We start from the raw sequence: 23,168 nt of genomic DNA on the forward strand, positions 1-23,168 counted from the left end.
GAATAAGCAAGGAAGACAAAGAAGAAGCAGTTGGTGAGAAAGAAAAAAACGTCATGAATGCATGGTGTTCTGGAAGCCGAAGCTCCAAGGAGGTGGGCAACATCAACTGTGTTAAATGCTGTAAGTCCAAGCAGATGAGGGGCAGGAATGGATCATTGCACCTGACAGCATGAAGACCACTGGTGTCCATGACAGGAGCAGTTTCAGTGTAATAGTGAGTAGTGAACCTCATTGAAGAAAACTCAGGAGAGAATAGGAGTAGAGGAATTTGAGCATGAACACAAACAGGGCTGTTGAGAGCTTTTCTATAAGGGCACAGAAATGTGGTGGTAGCTTAAATTGGAGATAGGAACTGAAGTGAAGGTTTCAGTTTTTGTCTGTTATGTTTGTTTTAAGATGGGGGAAATTACAGCAGGCTTGATGTTGGTGGAAAAGATCCAGTAGAAAGGGGAAAATTGATCAGTAAAAGAGAGATGGGAGAATTTTTAAAGGGATATTTGGGCATACTTGGGTAAGGATAAAAGGATGGGATTTGGTGTAGAAGAGGAGGTGTTAGCCTTGGGTAAAAGCATAATTAGTTCATAGTAATAAGATGGAAGGCAGAGCATGTGGATACAAATGCAAGAAAGTGGATAAATGCCACAGTGGGAGCTGGGACTTTTCTTCTGACTGCTTGTTTTCTGGATGAAATAGAAAGCTATGTCATCAGGTGAGAGAGATGACGAAGAATGGGAGTGGGAAAGTGACTGAGAGACTTGGAAGTGAAGTATAATTGCCAGCAGCATAAAGTGCACCTTTTGAGATTAGTAGTCATGAATTTATAGTGACTTCGGACAAAATGATTAGTTGTTTCTTCAGTTCTGTACAATTAGGAGAGTTCAGATGTGGCATATGAAGAAAGCTTGATTTGACTGGCTGAATGTTTGTGTCCTTCCCACTACATTTGCATGTTGAAGCCTAATCCCCACTGTGATGGTATCAAGAGGTGGGAGGCCTTTGGGATACAGTTTAGGGGAGATGAGATTGGTGCCCTTATAAGGGACAAAGAGCACAGAGCTCTCTTTCTCGTGAAGGATGTGAGGCAAAAACAGAAGTTGGCAGTCTGCGATCTGAAAGAGAGCTCTCACCAGAACCGGGTCATGGCTGGCATTATATTGCAGACTTAAACCTCCAGAACTGTGAGAAATAAATGTTTATGTTTAAGCCACCTGCCTGCCTGTCTGCTAAGTCGCTTCAGTTGTATCCAACTCTTTGTAACCCTGCAGACTGTAGCCCGCCAGACTCCTCTCTCCCTGAGATTCTCCAGGCAAGAATACTGGAGTGTTTTGCCATTTCCTCCTCCTGGGTATCTTCCCCACCCAGGAACTGAACATGTGTACCCTGTGGCTCCTGCTTTGGCAGATGGATTCTTTTACCACTGAGCCATCTGGAAAGCCCTTAAGCCACCTAGTCTATGATATTTTGTTATAACAGCCTGTATAGGCTAAGACAGCTCTAGACAGACTAGAATCTATAATCACCATTTCTGCAAGGTCTTTATATTAATCAAGAGTCCTTCTCCTCAGCCCTATGGACAGAGAAGCCTAGTGGGCGCAACTTAGCACATATGCAATAGCCGACTAACAATGCTGTGACAGTTTCAGCTTCCTTGTTTCACGCCTTCCAGATAGTTAACCACTCTTTCTTCTACACTGCCTCTGTTCTTTGTATGTATTTCTATTTTGTGTGTATCACAGTGCATCATTATTATTTGTTTATGTGCCTGTCTCCTTTATTACTAGACTCTGAACTCATTGACAGAAGTGTCTTTATCTTCTTATTTTGGCTTTCTATACTCCAGAACAGAGTCCAGAATACAGTAGATGCCCAAACAATACAGTATTGTAAAGTAAAATAAAGTAAAATTAAAAAAAAAAAAAAGAATTTATAGAATTGACGTGAAGGTCATTCCAGGCTGTGGGAGTCATATGTGAAAGGGCCTGTTTGGGGAATGTGAGAAGTTTAGTGTGTGTAGAGTGTACATTTAGGGGAAAGCAGTAGGAATTGATACCATTGTTACTGCTTAGTCACTAAGTCATGTCTGACTCTGTGACTTCATGGACTATAGCCTGCCAGGCTTCTCTGCCTATGGGATTTTTCCAGGCAAGAATACTGGAGTGGGTTGTCATTTCTTTCTCCAGGGGATCTTCCCAACTGATGAGGCAGAAGAAAAAGTGTTGAGCTAGGTTTAGAGCCAGACCGTGGCAGAACCTAACCTAAGAAGCTGAATTTTGTCTTATGGGTATAAAGAATCATGCACACTAGTTTCCTCAGCTTGTCTTTTGTTCTTGCTCTGATTGACTCTGCTTAGGTCAGATGTTCCGGAGAAGGTGATGGCACCCCACTCCAGTACTCTTGCCTGGAAAATCCCATGGATGGAGGAGCCTGGTAGGCTGCAGTCCATGGGGTCGCTAAGAGTCGGACATGACTGAGCAACTTCACTTTCACTTCACTTTGGTGACATCATAAAGAGACTACAGCAGGGAGGGGCTGATATCAGGGAAACCAAACAAATGAGAGAAAACGAGGAACTGAACTAAGAGAGCAGATGAAGGAACAGGAGAAAAGGTTGGATATGAAAAACTTTTTAAATATTGAATTGCTAGGATTCAGGGGATGGATGATGAGGAAGAATGCATTGTTAAGGGACAACAGAAACTGAGGACGATTTTAAGGTTTCCAGTTTATGAAAGTGAATAGGGCAGGCTGGGGTAGGTGAATCCATGTTGGGGCAGAGACAAGGAAGAGAAGGAGAAAAAGATGAGTTCAGGGTTAGACATATTGAGATGTCTGAAGAATACACTAATAAGTTATACTGTGTATGTATGTGCTTAGCTGCTCAGTCATGTCCACATCTTTGTGACCCCATGGACTGTAGCCCACCAGGCTCCTCTGTTCATGGGTATTCTCCAGGCAAGAATACTGGAGTGAATTGCCATGCCCTCAAACAGGGCATCTTCCCAACTCAGTGATCGAACCCAGGTCTCCCACATTGCAGGTGGAATCTTCACCATCTGAGCCACCAGGGAAGCCCAATAAGTTATACCAAGCAACTGGAAATAATAATCTGAAGTGTAATAGAAGGTTGGAGTAACAAATACAGTTTTGAGAATTATCAGCAGATGGGAATTGAAACTAGGACTACTGGATGAGATATCCCAGAGATAGTATACAGAGTAAGAAGATAACCAAAGTGGAACACTGGTGAACACCCACATAGTCCAGAAAGTGGAGGAACAGTAACTCGTGAAGCAGATAAGGACCAGATAGAAAGGGAGAAGAATCAAGTAGGTGTTATTATGGAAACCAAAGGGTGAGAAAGTTTCAAGTGATTAACAATGTCAAACAAAGCCGAATGTGTAAGTCACATAAGATATATAATAGGACAGTAATGCTGTCACACAGGAGGACATTGGTGACTTGGAAGAACAGGATCTGAAGAAATGGAGGTATTAATGGTATAATATTCTGTTCAGCAGAGAAGACAATGGCAACCCACTCCAGTACTCTTGCTTGGAAAATCCCATGGGCAGAGGAGCCTGGTAGGCTGCAGTCCATGGGGTTGCTAAGAGTCAGACACGACTGAGGGACTTCACTGTCACTTTTCACTTTCATGCATCGGAGAAGGAAATGGTGACTCACTCCAGTGTTCTTGCCTGGAGAATCCCAGGGATGGGGGAGCCTGGTGGGCTGCTGAATATGGGGTCGCACAGAGTCGGACACGACTGAAGCAACTTAGCAGCAGCAGCAGCATTCTGTTTAGATCTCCTTCATTTTGTTAAGCCTATAATCATTAGGGTAGTAGTTTTCAAACCAGCAGGAATGTGAGAAGTCTGCAAAAATTCTATATATGTTGTATCTGTGAAACATACCCTTCCTTTCCTCTCTTATGCTCTCCTTGGTTGAGAACCACTAAAATAAGAACATGGAATATTGCCCTTTTTAAAAGCAAAAGGTATAAATTATCTTCTTGGGACTATTTATTTATTTGCTCACTCAACCAACATGTGTTAGTTAATAATTCTAATGTTTATTTTTTGGGATCCAAAATCACTGCAGATGGTGATTGCAGCCATGAAATTAAAAGACGCTTACTCCTTGGAAGAAAAGTTATGACCAACCTAGACAGTATATTCAAAAGCAGAGACATTACTTTGCCAACTAAGGTCCATCTAGTCAAGGCTATGGTTTTTCCTGTGGTCATGTATGGATATGAGAGTTGGACTGTGAAGAAGGCTGAGCGCTGAAGAATTGATGCTTTTGAACTGTGGTGTTGGAGAAGACTCTTGAGAGTCCCTTGGACTGCAAGGAGATCCAACCAGTCCATTCTGAAGGAGATCAACCCTGGGATTTCTTTGGAAAGAATGATGCTAAAGCTGAAACTCCAGTACTTTGGCCACCTCATGAGAAGAGTTGACTCATTGGAAAAGACTCTGATGCTGGGAGGGATTGGGGCAGGAGGAAAAGGGGACGACCGAGGATGAGATGGCTGGATGGCATCACCGACTCAATGGACGTGAGTCTGAGTGAACTCTGGGAGACGGTGATGGACAGGGAGGCCTGGCGTGCTCTGATTCATGGGGTCACAAAGTGTCGGACACGACTGAGCGACTGAACTGAACTGAACTGAACTGATGAAGTATTTGTAGTTTACAAAACACAACTACCCCTTAGTCAAATATTTAATGTCCTTCATACTATGGCCCTAGCCCACTTTCCTAGTTTAACCTCTCATTACTCTCTTGCATATAGCCCTTATTGTAATTGAATGAGATGAATTCTTGGAGTTAGGCTTCATTCTAATTAAGTGGAAACCCAATCTTTCCTGCTTTTGTACCTTTATGAATCCCAATAGGGAAATCTTTTCTCCTACATCTATTTTTCAAAATTCTACACATCCTTTAAGATCTATTCAAGTATCAACCCTAAAGGTTATCTCTGGAAGGCCATGGTCAAAATGATTCAACGATTTGGAGTAGTGGAAGTGCTCATGGTAGGAGCCTTGTTTGCATCTTTCTTATAAAGACAGAACCTCACGGTTGAAATTCAGTGATATTCAGAAAAGGTGCAGCACCCTTCCCGCTGCAACCCCCTCCCACCCTACCAAGTATGAAGCCCAAAGCAGCCATTCCATTTATCCATCTAATGGGCAAGTTTACCTTAGAAATCATTCCCTATTTCAACATAGTTGAATATGATTTCATCCTTTATTTGAAACCTCTTAGTGCATTTAAAAATAGCATTGTTATAGCTCTGCTCACTTCTACTTTGCATTTCAGACAGTCAGGTGTCTACTTTTCTCTGACCAACCAGTATGTAAATTCCCTGAAGGTGAGCATGGGTTTCCCTCACCTACCCCCTGAAGTCTTCAGTGGAGAGACTTAGGCTCAACTCCAAGCTAATTTTTTAATCTTTATGAGCCTCACACTTCTATTTTACCAGGTTGTATTAAGAATTAAATGAGTCATAGCATATGTCCCTAGGACTTAACAGGCAGCTAGCAAATAGCAGATTCTGGCTACTCAACATAAGACTGTTTATTTGAATTAAAAGGCAGTGATGAAAAAGCTATTTACAAAGGGCAGCAGAGGAAAACACCATAATAGACATTGCTTGAAAAGATAACAGTGTGTGTGTTTGTTTAAGGCAGCATTTATTTATCTGTTCATTTATTCAACAGACATTTAATGAGCACTTACTGTGTGTTAAATACTGAACAGACTCCCAGGCACCGATTTGGTATTTTTGGCTCTTAAAGATATCCAGAATTTAGAAGAATAATTATTAGAAGATTAAAAAAAAAACTTATCTAATGCAAGGAGAAAAGTAAACATTCTACCTCTAAAACACTGAGTTTTTCAAGAGACCAACTTTATTTCGGTTCATACAGTTATGGTGATTGCTGACATTAAATCCCCTGATATTTTTTCTTTTGGTTGGATTTTGTTATGAAAACATTAGGCATTTTCTCTTGATAGAAAAGTATTTTTGATTTTTCATTTGTTTTTAATTAAATAATTTGGAGAGATTATACAGTATGTAACATGAATGTATCAAAATGCTATGTGAAGATGTTTTAATTAAATCCCAAAATCCAATAGAAACATTTCATCATTTTGAGGTGACTAAACCAATAGCTACTGTATCACTCAGTTAAGTCAGCTTAGTTCTTGACAGCAGACAGGGGACCAGAAGAAAGACAAGGCAGGACTCACCTATTGTATTATATGGTATTCCACCACTACCACCACTATCTTTTACTCTGAGGGAAAAATCCAGTCCTTTCTAGGATTTGACCTCTCTGTACTGCCATATATTTTAAAACCTACACACAATTCAGGAATGGCCAGAGAAGAATGTGATTCTCCACGTGCTAGTGGATTTCTGTCAATGTGACTTTTCACATAATTAAAAGATAAAAATACCACTTGGAAACTATGCAGAATTAGCTCCAGGCAAAAGCCCCTGACACCTTTCATGGCATACTTTTTCAGACTGCACACTGAGGCTCGCCTTGCATACCTATCTCCTGAAGTCTCTATGGCAAGCAATATCTGTTACATACATAATCTACATTTCTTATTTTCTTCCAAAATGGAAGTATATTTTCTCCTTGTTTGGGAGGAGGAGGGACAGTTCTTCTTAGATTCTGGTTCAAGTTATGATCTTCCAACATAAACAGTAAGTGCTTGGCTTGAATTTTAGAATCAATAATTTACTAATTGTTGTAAATCAATAACAACTTACTAATTGTTGACTCTAAAAGTCAACCCAAACACTTATATTTTATGCATTCATTATGGTGAATATCAAATTAAAACCAAGGGGGCTTTCCTGGTGGTTCAGTGGTAAAGAATCCACTTGCCAAAGCTGAAGACATGTGTTTGATCACTGGTCTGGGAAGACCCCACATGCTGCAACTAAGAGTTCACAGGCCACAACTAAGACCTAGAGCAGCCAAATATACAAATTTTTTCAAAAAATTAGAACCCAGAGTGACATAAACCCTTGACATCACTTTTGTCTTCTCCTTGTTAGATATAAAACCCAATAGTAGAGATTGAACTGGTACCATATACTATTATTCTAGTTTTAATTATTAGTTTCATTATCATTTGGGGGGTATTCAGCTGTGGTAAATTGTTCCCAACAGCCAAAATGGTGCTTTGAGTAGTAACCAGATATATTGGGTTGGCCAAAAAGTTCGTTCAGGTTTTCTGTACCATCTTCTACAAAACCCTGAATGAACCTTTTGGCCAACCCAATATTTAGGGGCTATGTGGCCTATCTAGGTAGCAAATTATTACTGGAATAAGTATTAATACCACTACCTCCAAAAAGAAAATTCACCTTAGGCTGCTCTCATACAACCATATTGACAAAGCAAAATTATTAAAAAATGTCATTTTAATTCCTCATTATTGTCACGAGATTTCTTTAATAATGAAAACAACTTATTTTAAACAGTATGTTCTGTCTTGTGTGTCCTATTATAAGAAAACATGACACAGTAACACAAAACTTCCAGAACAGATGAGACAGAGGAAACAAGTACTTCACAAAAGATTTCACAACAATTTTCCTTCAAATAATGAATTTAGATAATTGCTAAATGTTGTACAGATCTTATTTACAGATACATATTAGTAGCACCACATCTATTTTGTGATGTATTGTCCCTCCACAGAGCATGTTAGAGACAAGAGTGAGGAAATAAGGCTGTTTTTTTCTTAGAAAAGGTAAACATAAATAGAACAATGGATGAACACTTTTTAAATAACCTTGTGTATATATAGGGCTCTGAAACTAATATCTGTTTCAATCACAAAGGCTGACGATAAATACAACTGTTTGGAAAGTATCTGTAATGTCTCAGGAAGATATTACCTACAATACAAAGACAATCTAATAGAGTTGGTAAGGGCAAAAACCTAGAGTCAGATTAAGAGTTCAAATTCTGGTTATGTGGCTTACCCCTACCCCTTATATAACTGTGAAATTAACCCCCTCAAGTTTCAATTTTCTCATTCATGAAAGAAGAGTAATAATACCTATGCTACAGAGTTGTTTATTTGAGGATTAAATGAGATAATGTATATATGTAGCAATGTTTCAGGCATTTAGTGGCACCGTATGATTAGGTAATCACTGTTCTTGTTATCTGCATGAAACATACTGGCTTTAAATGTCCACCATTTATTCATTTATTCATCAAACCTTTACCAAAGAGTTATTGAGCCTTGGTGTTAACATGAACTATGCTAGGAGATGAAGATACAAAGACAAATAGAGAGTTATATCTCTTCAGCTGCTGCTGCTGCTAGGTTGCTTCAGTCGTGTCTGACTCTGTGCGACCCATAGACGGCAGCCCACCAGGCTCCCCCGTCCCTGGGATTCTCCAGGCAAGAACACTGGAGTGGGTTGCCATTTCCTTCTCCAACGCATGAAAGTGAAAAGTGAAAGTGAAGTCGCTCAGTCGTGTCTGACTCTCAGCGACCTCATGGACTGCAGCCTACCAGGCTCCTCCACCCATGGGATTTGCCAGGCAAGAGTACCGGAGTGGGGTACCATTGCCTTCTCCTTATCTCTTCAAAGAGATATGCAAATAAATAATTGTTTAGTCACTAAGTCAAGTCCAGCTTTGAGACCCCATGGACTGTAGCCCTCCAGGGTCCTCTTTTCATGGGATTTTCCAAACAAGAATACTAGAGTGGGTTGCCAGTTCCTTCTCCAGGGGATCTTCCCATGTCTCCTGCACTACAGATGGGTTCTTTACCAGTGAGCCACCAGGGAATTAAGTGTTAGAACAGAGGAAGACCAGGGTGCATGGAAACACAGAGAATAGAATAAAAACTGCCTCATTAAAGATATGTGTCTTTTTAAGGAAATTAATTATCTAACTGGCTTTCAAAACAGGCTGAAATTCCTTGCTTTGCACCTGGGAGGAACCGGTGGCAAACAGCTTTTATTGACTAACCTAAGTCCTATAGGTTACTCACCCTGTTACATATTCCCTTCTCTGTTTAAAAGAAAATTAATCAGCTATTACTCTTATTTTGTTGATCAAAGTATGTTGAGAAAAAGTAGGGTATTATCTACGGTCCTGCTGCTTATAGGGAGATACCCTGCAATGGAATGTAGGACAAGAGTTACAGCTATCAATCTGCATGAATATAATAAGCATGTCAACATGGATACAGAATGCCCAGGAACTTAATTGAAGAGCCATGGCTCCCTTTATTCTGATGGGGTTGCTAAAGCCTTTGGTGGTGGAGACCACTGCTGCCTTTTCACCTTTATTCCCATTTTCACTGCAGCTCAATGAGTCTACATATCATTCACTCAAAGAGTGATCCAGGATGCCAAGTGTGGGAACCACCTTGGGAACCACAGAAACCACCTGCTGAGTTTAGCATCTCACCTTTTTTAAAATTGTCAGGACTTTTTAGTATCACCTGATGGCTCTAGCTTTTGCCATTTTGTTAGTAAAATTTACACTGGGAGAAAAATACCCTGGAAGTATTTGCTCCTGATTTAGCTTTTCTAAAAACAGAACTCCAAGGTCAAGGCTCTCGGCTGGGAAAGAAGCTGCTCGTGAAGCGTTTTCACCACTGCTCAGCAACCATGCCTTCAGCAGCACCTTCCAGCCTCCCAACATTGTTTTCTCCTGAAAAGGCCAAGGCCCTACAGAATTTCTGATGGGGAATTTCTAATACCAAAGTCATTTCAAAAGTTGCCCAGCTTCCTGCCAAGGTTCTTAGAAGGAACAGGAAATGACTTTGAGATGCAGCTCCAAACAGGAGACAGTATGAACTGTCACCACTATATGAAGTGTGAAGTTAAGCATCAGATAAAATGAAGTTGTCTATTTTTTGACATTATTTTCCCCTTCTACTATCAACTATTTTTTTTGCTAGTGGATGGATAGCTATAAAAAATAAACAAAAAATTTGTACATGAATTTTACTCAAAGAAAATATGTTTTACCCCTTTATTCTCCTAAGGAGCATGTCTCTATTCACTTTTTAAGTGTTATACACATTGTGTTCAAAGATAGCTAGTTCCGCAATATTCAAGGTATATGTTCATTTAAAAAATTACACTAGAATAAACTTAATAAGAAAATAATCTAAATTAAGATTTAGATTATTTTGCCTATCAGTTACTAAAATGCAATGTCTCCTGAATTGTACATCCCACACAAAAGATAGAGATTCATTTATGCCTGAGATTTATCCATTCTTGCCTCTATTGAATGGCTTTTAAAAATAAATGGAAGGTATTTAAATATATTTCCTATCTGTCTTCTATAAGCTTTTAAATGAGTAATGCAAATAAATACAAAAGTTGTGCCCTTTATTTATTTATTTTTGGAATTGAATTGTTTGGATATAATCCCACTGGATTCTTATTTTATTTACTTATTTATGTATTTATTTTTGGCCATGCTGTGCAGTATTCAGGATCTTAGTTCCCCTACCAAGGGTCAGTCCATACCCCCTGTAATGCCTCCTGCAGCATCTTAACCACTGGATTGGCAGAGAAGTCCCCAGGCTGTTTATTTTTAATGCTTTACTATATGACCACTGCTCAGACCCTCAGTTTGATTTCTGTATCATTCCTTTCCTGTTTACTAGTTGTAACTGAGCCAGTTCCTATTTATTTCTGGGTATATCTAAGAGATCTTAGAGAACTAAATAGCTGATTTTATATTCCCGGGTTGCTACTTTAGTTAAAATTGAAGGAAGTACTTTTGGGTGTATAGACAAATTTTACTATGGCAAAACTTTTTGGTACAGTTTTGGACACTGTTTTTGGAGAATTTCGTTAGATTATACACCATTGTCTTTTTGTTGAAGACAGCCTTCTGTATTCCCAGTCCACTCAAGTACCATCCACTTAGTCATCTCTAACTCCTTTTTCCTTTGAAGAAAGAATCCCTATGGACTCCATTTATAGCCCCTGCTAGACTGTCATGGTACCCCTTCCTTATTAATACTTAATGTAGTTATTTTCCCCTTAATACAGTTTTTAATTTACACATTTACTTGGGTAAATTTTTTTATAGCTTGTTCACATGGAGTTAGGGATTCTTGTTTTGTTGTTTGTACCATGAATAGGATAGACCAGTCACATGACAGGCATTGGGTAAATGTGTGTTGAGTTTTTATAAAATGGGTTAATTATACTCAGTTAATAAAGGTCAGTTTTCATTCCAATATCCCGAAGAAAGGCAATGCCAAAGAATGCTCAAACTACCGCACAATTGCACTCATCTCACACGCTAGTAAAGGAATGCTCAAAATTCTCCAAGCCAGGCTTCAGCAATACATGAACTGTGAACATCCTGATGTTCAAGCTGGTCTTAGAAAAGGCAGAGGAACTAGAGATCAAATTGCCAACATTTGCTGGATCATCGAAAAAGCAAGAGAGTTCCAGAAAAATATCTATTTCTGCTTTATTGACTATGCCAAACCCTTTGACTGTGTAGATCACAATAAACTGTGGAAAACTCTGAAAGATGGGAATACCAGACCACCTGACCTGCCTCTTGAGAAACCTGTATGCAGGTCAGGAAGCAACAGTTAGAACTGGACATGGAACAACAGACGGGTTCAAAATAGGGAAAGGAGTACATCAAGGCTGTATATTGTCACCCTGCTTATTTAACTTCTATGCAGAGTACATCATGAGAAACGCTGGGCTGGAAGAAGCACAAGCTGGAATCAAGATTATCGGGAGAAATATCAATAACCTCAGATATGCAAATGACACCACCCTTATGGCAGAAAGTGAAGAGGAACTAAAAAGCCTCTTGATGAAAGTGAAAGAGGAGAGTGAAAAAGTTGGCTTAAAGCTCAACATTCAGAAAATGAAGATCATGGCATCCGGTCCCATCACTTCATGGGAAATAGATGGGGAAACAGCGGAAACAGTGTCAGACTTTATTTCTGGGGGCTCCAAAATCACTGCAGATGGTGTTTGCAGCCATGAAATTAAAAGACGCTTACTCCTTGGAAGAAAAGTTATGACCAACCTAGATAGCATATTCAAAAGCAGAGACATTACTTTGCAGACTAAGGTCCACCTAGTCACAGCTATGGTTTTTCCGGTAGTCATGTATGGATGTGAGAGTTGGACTGTGAAAAAGGCTGAGCGCTGAAGAATTGATGCTTTTGAACTGTGGTGTCGGAGAAGACTCTTGAGAGTCCCTTTTACTGCAAGGAGATCCAACCAATCCATTCTGAAGGAGATCAGCCCTGGGATTTCTTTGGAAGGAATGATGCTAAAGCTGAAACTCCAGTACTTTGGCCACCTCATGAGAAGAGTTGACTCATTGGAAAAGACTCTGATGCTGGGAGGGATTGGGGGCAGGAGAAGAAGGGAATGACAGAGGATGAGATGGCTGGATGGCATCACTGACTCGATGGGTGTGAGTCTGAGTGAACTCTGGGAGTTGGTGATGGACAGGGAGACCTGGCGTGCTGGGATTCATGGGGTCGCAAAGAGTCAGACATGATTGAGCGACTGAACTGAACTGAACTGAATGATTCATGGTCTTCTGGCCTCCAGTGTAATTTCATTATGATTTTTCACCTCGCTGCCATCTCTATAGGATATTGTGAAGGCCTAGAAGGTAGAGGCCATGTCTTTTCATCTCTGTATTCCCCAAAACCTACTGACTGACCCATTCTTAGGACTTACTCAATCTCTATTGAATGAATGTGCCTCTCAGTGAGCAACAATCAGGAAATTATTTTATGTTTTCAAGAACCTCCTAAAAGCCTCATACTATTTCTTTTACAGGTTTTTAGTAACACTAAGATATTAGAAACAGAACAAGCAGAACAAATTCATAAAAAATGGAAATGGCCAAATAGAAGAGAATATTCTGAATCTTCCTAGAGCGAGGCTGTTCCCTGCATGAGTGCAAGACTGCGTCCTACATTTAATGAGTCACTCAGTCAAGTAATATTATTTATTATTTGTAAGAAAAGTTCTTTATTCTAACTCTGTGGGAGACATTCCCCACCCATAAATCCTCTCACTGGCAGCAAAATATTTTTTTCACATTAATCAATCTGAAATTCCTTTCCTCACTTTCAACCAATTATATCTAATTATGACTCTTTGTTCTAGGAAATTCAGTTCTTTTTTGCCACTCCCTATGTAAGCTGGTAAAGAATCCTCCTGCAATGTGGGAGACCTGGGTTCAATCTCTGGGTTGGGAAGATCCCCTGGAGAAGGGAAAGGCTACCCAGTCAAGTATTCTGGCCTGGAGAATTCCACGGACTATATAGTCCATGGGGTTGCAAACAGTCTGGACACGACTGAGCGACTTACACTTATGTACCTTTATACCTTTCAAGTATATGTAAAAAGTTGTTGTATTCTCCCTGAGCAGTTTCCTCATTGATCTGAGAATATTTATTCTCTTCCATGTTTATTTATTAGTATCTCTTTTCCCGATTCTTTTTTTGGTCTATTTGAAACTCTCTCCACTTACCTTCACCTTTGTTATACTAAGTTTAAGATAAATGCAGTTCTTAAGGTCCAAGAATATAAGTATACATATATAATTTCTGATTCTATCTGCCTTTGTTTACTCTCTTTGTTTTCATCAACTAGGTCACAATGTGGTGTGGAATCAAGTTCTTTGGATCTTAACAGGTCTTTGGATCAAAGTCTTTGGGAACAGATAAACCTGAGTTCAAATCTCTGTGCTGATCAGTTGTGTGAACTTGGACAAGTTATATAGTCAATTTAAGCCTTGATATCCTCATTTATGAAATACAATAGATACCACCCAACTCATAAAGATTGCCAAATGGGAAAACTTAGGTAAACTGCCCAGCACAGTGTCTGACCTATAGTAGCCACTCAACAAATGCTAGTTCTCTTCTTTATAGCCTGTCTAATTTTGTTGAGGTTTTCTGAGAGTTTAAATATTTTATCATTGTTGGCTTGATTATGTAATGCTTCTTCTCATAAAATGCAAAATAGCATATTATTTATTTATTCAGTGAATTGTCCTAGAGACATTTTAGAGAACAACGGACTGGTTCCAAATTGGGAAAAGAGTACATCAGGGTTGTATATTGTCACCCTGCTTATTTAACGTATATGCAGAGTACATCATGCAAAATGCTGGACTGGATGAAACACAAGCTGGACTCAAGATTGCCAGGAGAAATATCAATAACCTCAGATATGTAGATGACACCACCCTTATGACAGAAAGCAAAGAAGAACTAAAGAGCCTCTTGATGAAGGTGAAAGAGGAGAGTGAAAAAGCTGGCTTAAAACTCAACATTCAGAAAACTAAGATCATGGCATCTGGTCCCATCATTTCATGGCAAATAGATGGGGAAACAATGAAAACCGTGACAGACTTTATTTTCTTGGGCTCCAAAATCACTGCAGATGGTGACTGCAGCCATGAAATTAAAAGACACTTGCTCCTTGGAAGAAAAGCTATGGTAAAGCTAGACAGCATATTAAAAAGCAGAGACATTACTTTGCCAACAAAGGTCTGTCTAGTCAAAGCTATGCTTTTTCCATTAGTCATGTATGGATGTGAGAGTTGGACCATAAAGAAGGCTGAGCATTGAAGAACTGATGCTTTTGAACTGTGGTGTTGGAGAAGACTCTTGAGAGTCCCTTGGACTGCAAGGAGATCCAACCAGTCCATCCAAAAGGAAATCAGTCCTGAATGTTCATTGGAAGGACTGATGCTGAAGCTGAAGCTCCAATACTTTGGCCACGTGATGCTAAGCGCTGACTCATTAGGAAAGACCCTGATGCTGGGAAAGATTGAAGGCAGGATGAGAAGGGGACGACAGAGGATGAGATGGTTGGATGGCATCACCAACTTGATGTACATGGGTTTGAGCAAGCTCTGGTCGATGGTGTGAAGGACAGCAAAGCTTGGTGTGCTGTAGTCCGTGGGATCGCAAAGAGTTGGACCTGACTGAGTAACTGAACAGCAACAAATGACCTCTCCCATTTCTCTTCCCAAATTTGACTGACTTTTATATTTATCAGTTCATAAAATATCTCCTTTTGACAGTGAATTTTAATGTTATTTAATATTTTAAAGGATAGTCCTAGTATGATTATTACTATATATATATATATATATATATGCATTTTATCTATTTCTTTGACTACTTAACATTCTGGTTTTACATCCTAGATTTTTTTAAAACTGAGATTAAAGTTTCCCAACTCTTATTGCCAAGTCACTGTTCTATTTAAAGTTTCATTTTCAAAAACAGTTACTTCATATTGATTCCATGCTAGAATCATTCACAGTTGCTTCCAAAATAAAACAAAGATATCTGTGTTGTTTATACAACATAAGATAAACTCATGTGGCTTTGCTAAAACTACAGTTTCAAAGAAAAAACCCACTAAGCTACTCCTGGAATCTATGTCAATACCCTTGGGGAACAATTCTTTTCTGAGATGGACTGGAATACAGGTACAAGAATGAAAAATGGAAGGTAATACTGTGGTAAGGTAGTCTGGATTTGATTAACAATTTTACTTCAAAGACAATTTGAAGGTAAAGAATAACTATGCCAGAGGGAGAATGAAATACTTGTTAAATAGGAGTACAAGCAAAGAGTGATTCTTGTGAATCTTCTTGGGACCATGATGAGAAGGTGATGTCTGAATAGGACTGTAAAAGATAGAAAGATGGTCTGTGGCAAAATAGTTCCCATTCAAGGCACTTGTATTTCTATCAGCTGAACAGTTTTCATCTAAGCCAGAAAGAAGAAAGCAGAAAAAAAAAAAAAAGGCAAGAAGACACAAAAGAGATTTGAATGGATGATAAAACTCATTCTTTACAAAGATAGTTGGCTACATAGGGTAATGGTAACCAAGTAACCAGACAGTATCTTGGTAAACATTTGGTTTGGGGTTTAGGGCAGAGGGACTAAGTTTATTTTTATTCACTCTCTGCTAAAGGCAGTTGACTACATTTATTTTGTCCCACCAGGGAGGAAGGAAGGGCATGTCAGTTTTTCAAGCGGTTGTTCAGTTTGGCAGAGAATGAGTTCTACTTTCTTTTCCATTCGCTGATTTTTCTTTAAAGGTGGAGAGAGAGTGTGCAATAGGTAAAAATGTATCTTGACATAAAAGTCAGTTCATTTATTATCAAATAACTGTTTCCCAAAAAGAGAACTAATGCTGTTCTACAAAACATTTCTTCAAACATCTATTTTAAACCACATGTCCCACTAAAGTAAGGGGAATTTTCTATAGAAAAATGTCATGGACTAGCTGTCAATATTCCACATGCAATCAATTTCCCATGCATCGAACATTTAACATATCTTGTGGTGTTAAAAGAACAGAGAAGGGGGAAGGATGGGACTTCATGAAGTACTGGATTCAATAATCATTTAAATGCCAACATAACATAATAGTTTAATGCTACTTCCGGAATATGTCATATAGAAGTAAAAGTAAAATGTCAATGTGGTGGTAAACTAATTTTATTATAAATTCCAGTCTCACTATAACAATTCACTTTAAAGTATGAGGTATTTATGGTAAATAAATCTGTATACTATGAATGGGTGTGTGTGTCTCTGAACAGAATTGCTAGGTATTTATTTTGAAATTGTTATATGAAAAACAGACATCTTAGAATTCTGCCAGAAATTTTGTTGGAGAAAGGCAAAGATTCTGAGTGAGACATTCTTAAGTGGGAGAAGATAACTGAACGAGTGCTTATCAGCATTCATATCTATCACTGAGTTAGGAAAACATGTCTAGCCAGAGTTTTAGTAATCCTTTAGAATTTTCCACCAGAGATATGGCTAATTCAGTGAGTAGACTAAGTGATAGATGATAATTAGCTCAAAACCTTTGGTCCAAGAATGAAAGTGAAGAGAGTTCATCCTGGAAATAGGAACAGCATGTGTAGTGCTATCGATGCTAACCTGGAGACCAGAAGGCTGAATTAGAATCACCAATGATGCTACAAATTTCTGTTGCCACTCCTGTTGGAGATTCTGATTCAATAGACCTAGGGCAGGACTCTGGGATTTCATATTTCAACAAGCCTTTTTTTAAAAAATATAAATTTATTCATTTTAATTGGAGGTTAATTACTTTACAATATTGTATTGGTTTTGCCATACATCAACATGAATCCACCACAGGTGTACATGTGTTCCCCATTCTGAACCCCCCTTCCCTCCTACCTCCCCGTACCATCCCTCTGGGTCATCCCAGTGCACCAGCCCCAAGCATCCAGTATCATGATTTGAACTTGGACTGGCGATTCATTTCATATATGATATTATACATATTTCAATGCCATTCTCCCAAATCATCCCACCCTCGCCTTCTCCCACACAGTCCAAAAGACTGTTCTATACATCTGTGTCTCTTTTGCTGTCTCGCATACAGGGTTATTGTTATCATCTTTCTAAATTCCATATATATGCGTTAGTATACTGTATTGGTGTTTTTCTTTCTGGCTTACTTCACTCTGTATAATAGGCTCCAGTGTCATCCACCTCATGAGAACTGATTCAAATGTATTCTTTTTAATGGCTGAGTAATACTCCATTGTGTATATGTACCACAGCTTTCTTATCCATTCGTCTGCTGATGGACATCTAGGTTGCTTCCATGTCCTGGCTATTATAAACAGTGCTGCGATGAACATTGGGGTACACATGTCTCTTTCAATTCTGGTTTCCTCGGTGTGTATGCCCAGCAGTGGGATTGCTGGGTCATAAGGCAGTTCAATTTCCAGTTTTTTAAGGAATCTCCACACTGTTCTCCATAGTGGCTGTACTAGTTTGCATTCCCACCAACAGTGTAAGAGGGTTCCCTTTTCTCCACACCCTCTCCAGCATTTATTGCTTGTAGACTTTTGGATTGCAGCCATTCTGACTGGCGTGAAATGGTACCTCATTGTGGTTTTGATTTGCATTTCTCTGATAATGAGTGATGTTGAGCATCTTTTCATGGTTTCTAACACCATACACAAAAATAAACTCAAAATCGATTGAAGATCTAAACATAAGACCAGAAACTATAAAACTCCTAGAGGAGAACATAGGCAAAACACTCTCCGACATACATCACAGCAGGATCCTCTATGACCCACTTCCTAAAATATTGGAAATAAAAGCAAAAATAAACAAATGGGACCTAATTAAACTTAAAAGCTTTTTCACAACAAAGGAAACTATAAGCAAGGTGAAAAGACAGCCTTCAGAATGGGAAAATATTATAGCAAATGAAGCAACTGACAACTAATCTCAAAAATAAGCCTCAAATGATTCTTTTTTTTAATTTTTGATTAATTTTTGTTGGGGTATATAGTTGCTTTACAATGTTGTGCTAGTTTCTATTGTACAGCAAAGTGAATCAGCTCTAAATTATATATATATCTCCTTCCTCCCATACCTCCCACCAAGTGATTCTGATCCACATACAGGTTTGGGAACCAATGACTAGATAGCAACAGTGCTTGAGATAAGATAAGGGTACTGTGAAAGTGGAGGCAAGACTTTGTTCAAAGGAAAGAAACCATTCTACTTTTGGTTTAGAATCTGAGTTTCTGACCTAAAAAAAAAGCCTGGTGGCTTGAAATTGGTCATGGTAGGAATATTTAAATAATAGAACTGAGCAGTGCTGCAAATCATGGCTTCCTCCCCACTAAAAAGCCAGCACACCACTGTCTAGTAGGGTTATTCTCATATTTTTAATAGGCCTGCCATAGGAAAATCTATTGAGGTTACAGGCTACCAAAGGCACATAAGTGACTTTAAGGACTTCAAGTGAGTTACTTTAGAAGAAACTGCTGTTTTAGAACAAAGACAGAATCCTCCACCATGTCTCAGGACACAGTGATAGATTTTTCCTGTATCTTAACAACTAGTTTGTGCCTCCATTTTATTCTCAACCCTAAATTCAGCTGGAGAGATTCACAATGTCCCTTGTGTTTACAGACCTTAAATGCACTGTCCTAAAATAAAATTTTTTTCTAAGTTGTAGAAATAAATTCAGTTTCAATGATCCCTTCTAGTTTTTTAAAAAAACAAACAACATCTCTAAAATCCTCAGAAGAGATTTCTTGGCTATGAAAATGTGTAGTTGGTTATTTGGGTCCCACAGGTGACTCTAGTTAAGGTTAAAGTAAAGAGGAAGTAAGAATAGAGATGATTTAATTTCTCACAGGAATAAATCTATTGGCTAGTAGAGTTGGCTTGGGGCCCTGTTTATTCAGGTTTGGAGAATTTATGGCCAGTAACTAAAAGTTTACACACAAGGACCATAGTATTTAGCATGGTGTTTGTTAGGAGGGAAAAAAAGCCTAGAACATCCATGGAACCAATAAGTCCTTGGCTTATCTGGCAGGGAACTAGTTACCTAACTGTGAATAGAGTCCCAGGAGCAATGTTATTATTATTTGTTGAATGAATTAATGTGCCCAGGTAAATATTCTATTAAATGTACAATAGATTCTGCAAGGGGGAATAACATCAATTCATTCAGATCACCTCATTAAAGGCAACAGAGGCAATCATTGATTAGAAAGTAGGACAAACTTTGTGTTTTGGCACTGTAAGAGGGAAAAATAAAAACAGTCACCAAAGAAATATTGAAGACATCTCTTCAAGGAAGTCTCCCCTTATGCCTTCACACCACCCTCAAACTCTCCTTAAGGCACTTCGTGCATCACCTTCATTGCACTTTCTTCATATAATAGGGGACAATAATATTACCTACATGAAAATGCTTTTGTGAAAGATAAATGAGTTGATACCTATACAACCCTTTGAACAGTGAACAGAAAAGAGCAGGCACTCAATAAATGTCAACCACTACTATTACATCATCACCACACCACAGTGTATTGAAATGATCTATTACAATAAATTTCTCCCCATTGAGGATATAAGATCCTTTAGGGAAGACCTCTTCATCTTTACAGATCCAGTGCTTAGCACAATACCTACTGTAGAGGAGACACTCAATGAGTGTTTCTTCGGCTAAACTGCACTTTGATTTTTACACTTCTAATAAACTTGGGACTGCTGTTTCAGGTTTTCAATAGTTCCAACTCCTGAAAAGACATAAGCTAGGAAATAAAGGAGAGAAGGATTTTGATACATCATTGATGGCCATCCAATAGATTATAATTGCCCAGGCCTATTTAATATTAAAGAGCAATACTGTATAGGAACCTGAAATGTTGGGTCCATGAATCAAGGCAAATTGGAAGTGGTCAAACAGGAGATGGCAAGAGTGAACATCAACATTTTAGGAATCAGCAAACTAAAATGGACTAGAATGGGTGAGTTTAACTCAGATGACCATTATATCTACTACCATGGGCAAGAATTCCTTAAAAGAGATGGAGTAGCCATCATAAACAACAAAAGAGTCCAAAATGCAGTACTTCGATGCAATCTCAGAAATGACAGAATGATCTCTGTTCATTTCCAAGGCAAACCTTTCAATATCAGAGTAATCCAAGTCTATGCCCCAATCAGTAATGCTGAAGAAGAAGAATTTGAATGCTTTTATGAAGACCTACAAGACCTTTTAGAAGTAACACCCAAAAAAGATGTCCTTTTCATAATAGGGGACTGGAATATGAAAGTAGGAAATCAAGAGATACCTGGAGTAATAGGCAAATTTGGCCTTGGAGTACAGAGTGAAGTGGGGCAAAGGTTAATAGAGTTTTGCCAAGAAAATGCACTGGTCATAGCAAACACCCTCTTCCAACAACACAAGAGAAGACTCTACATATAGACATCACCAGATGGTCAATACCAAAATCAGATTAATTATATTCTTTGCAGCCAAAGATGGAGAAGCCCTGTAAAGTCAGCAAAAACAAGACTGGGAGCTGACTGTGGCTCAAATCATGAAGTGCTTATTGCCAAATTCAGACTTAAGTTGAAGAAAGTAGGGAAAACCACTAGACCATTCAGGAATGACCTAAATCAAATCCCTTAAGATTACACAGTGGAAGTGACAAATAAATTCAAGAGATTAGATGTGATAGAGTGCCTGAAGAACTATGGACAGAGGTTCATGATATTGTAAGGAGGCAGTGATCAAGACCATCCTCAAGAAAAAGAAACGCAAAAAGGTGAAATGGTTGTCTGAGGAGGCCTTACAAATAGCTGAAAAAAGAAGAGAAGCTTAAAAGCAAAGGAGAAGAACTCATGTACACCCGTGGCTGATTCATGTCAATGTATGGCAAAACCAATACAGTATTGTAAAGAAAAATAAAGTAAAACTAAAAACTTTAAAAAAACAAAGCAAAGGAGAAAAGGAAAGATATACCCATTTGAATGCAGAGTTCCAAAGAATAGCAAGGAAAGATAAGAAAGCCTTCCTCAGTGATCAGTGCAAAGAAATAAAGGAAAACAACAGAATGGGAAAGACTAGAGATCCCTTCAAGAAAATTAGAGATGCCAAGGGAACATTTCATGCAAAGATGGGCTCGATAAAGGATAGAAATGGCAAGGACTTAACAGAAGCAGAAGAGATTAAGAAGAGGTGGTAAGAATACACAGAAGAACTATACAAAAAGGTATTAATGACCCAGATAATCACGATGGTGTGATCACTCACCTAGAGAAAAACATCCTGGAATGTGAGGTCAAGCGGGCCTTAGGAAGCATCATTATGAACAAAGCTAGTGGAGGTGATGGAATTCCAGTTGAGCTATTTCAAATCCTAAAGGATGATGCTGTGAAAGTGCTGCACTCAATATGCCAGCAAATCGGGATAACTCAGCAGTGGCCACAGGACTGTAAAAGGTCAGTTTTCATTCCAATCCCAAAGAAAGGCAATGCCAAACAGTGCTCAAACTACCACACAATTGCACTCATCTCGCACACTAACAAAGTAATGCTCAAAATTCTCCAAGCCAGACTTCAACAGTACATGAACTGTGAACTTCCAGATGTTCATACTGGATTTAGAAAAGGCAGAGGAACCAGAGATCAAATTGCCAAAATCCACTGGATCATCAAAAAAGCAAGAGAGTTCCAGAAAAACATCTATTTCTCGTTTATTGACTACACCAAAGCCTTTGACTGTATGGATCACAACAAACTGTGGAAAATTATTAAAGAAATGGGAATACCAGACCACCTGCCCTGCCTCTTGAGAAATCTATATGCAAGTCAAGAAATAGTTAGAAATTGATGTGGAACAACAGATTGGTTCCAAATCAGGAAAGGAGTACGTCAAGGCTGTATGTTGTTACCCTCTTATTTAACTTATATGCAGAGTACATCATGAGAAATGCTGGACTGGATGAAGCACAAGCTGGAATCAAGATTGCTGGGAAAAATATCAATAACCTCAGATATGCAGATGACACCACCCTTATGGCAGAAAGTGAAGAATAAAGAGCCTCTTGATGAAAGCGAAAGAAGAGAGTGAAAAAGTTGGCTTAAAACTCAACACTGAAACTATAAGCAAGGTGAAAAGACAGCCTTCAGAATGGGAGAAAATAATAGCAAATGAAGCAACTGACAAACAACTAGTCTCAAAAATATACAAGCAACTCCTGCAGCTCAATTCCAGAAAAATAAATGACCCAAAGAAAAAATGGGCCATTGAACTAAACAGACATTTCTCCAAAGAAGACATACAGATGGCTAACAAACACATGAAAAGATGTTCAACATCACTCATTATCAGAGAAATGCAAATCAAAACCACAATGAGGTACCATTTCACGCCAGTCAGAATGGCTGCAATCCAAAAGTCTACAAGCAATAAATGCTGGAGAGGGTGTGGAGAAAAGGGAACCCTCTTACACTGTTGGTGGGAATGCAAACTAGTACAGCCACTATGGAGAACAGTGTGGAGATTCCTTAAAAAACTGGAAATTGAACTGCCTTATGACCCAGCAATCCCACTGCTGGGCATACACACCGAGGAAACCAGAATTGAAAGAGACATGTGTACCCCAATGTTCATCGCAGCACTGTTTATAATAGCCAGGACATGGAAGCAACCTAGATGTCCATCAGCAGACGAATGGATAAGAAAGCTGTGGTACATATACACAATGGAGTATTACTCAGCCATTAAAAAGAATACATTTGAATCAGTTCTCATGA

General features: G+C 38.9%; 1 protein-coding gene across 1 annotated transcript in view; it reads right to left on the reverse strand.

Moving 5' to 3' along the window:
- NTN4 (netrin 4) overlaps nucleotides 1-23,168 on the reverse strand; it is a 129,569-nt gene that overhangs the window by 17,897 nt on the left and 88,504 nt on the right. The window lies entirely within an intron of this gene.

The sequence above is a fragment of the Budorcas taxicolor genome, chromosome 5, assembly GCF_023091745.1.
Source record: "Budorcas taxicolor isolate Tak-1 chromosome 5, Takin1.1, whole genome shotgun sequence".
Taxonomy (NCBI): Eukaryota; Metazoa; Chordata; class Mammalia; order Artiodactyla; family Bovidae; genus Budorcas; species Budorcas taxicolor.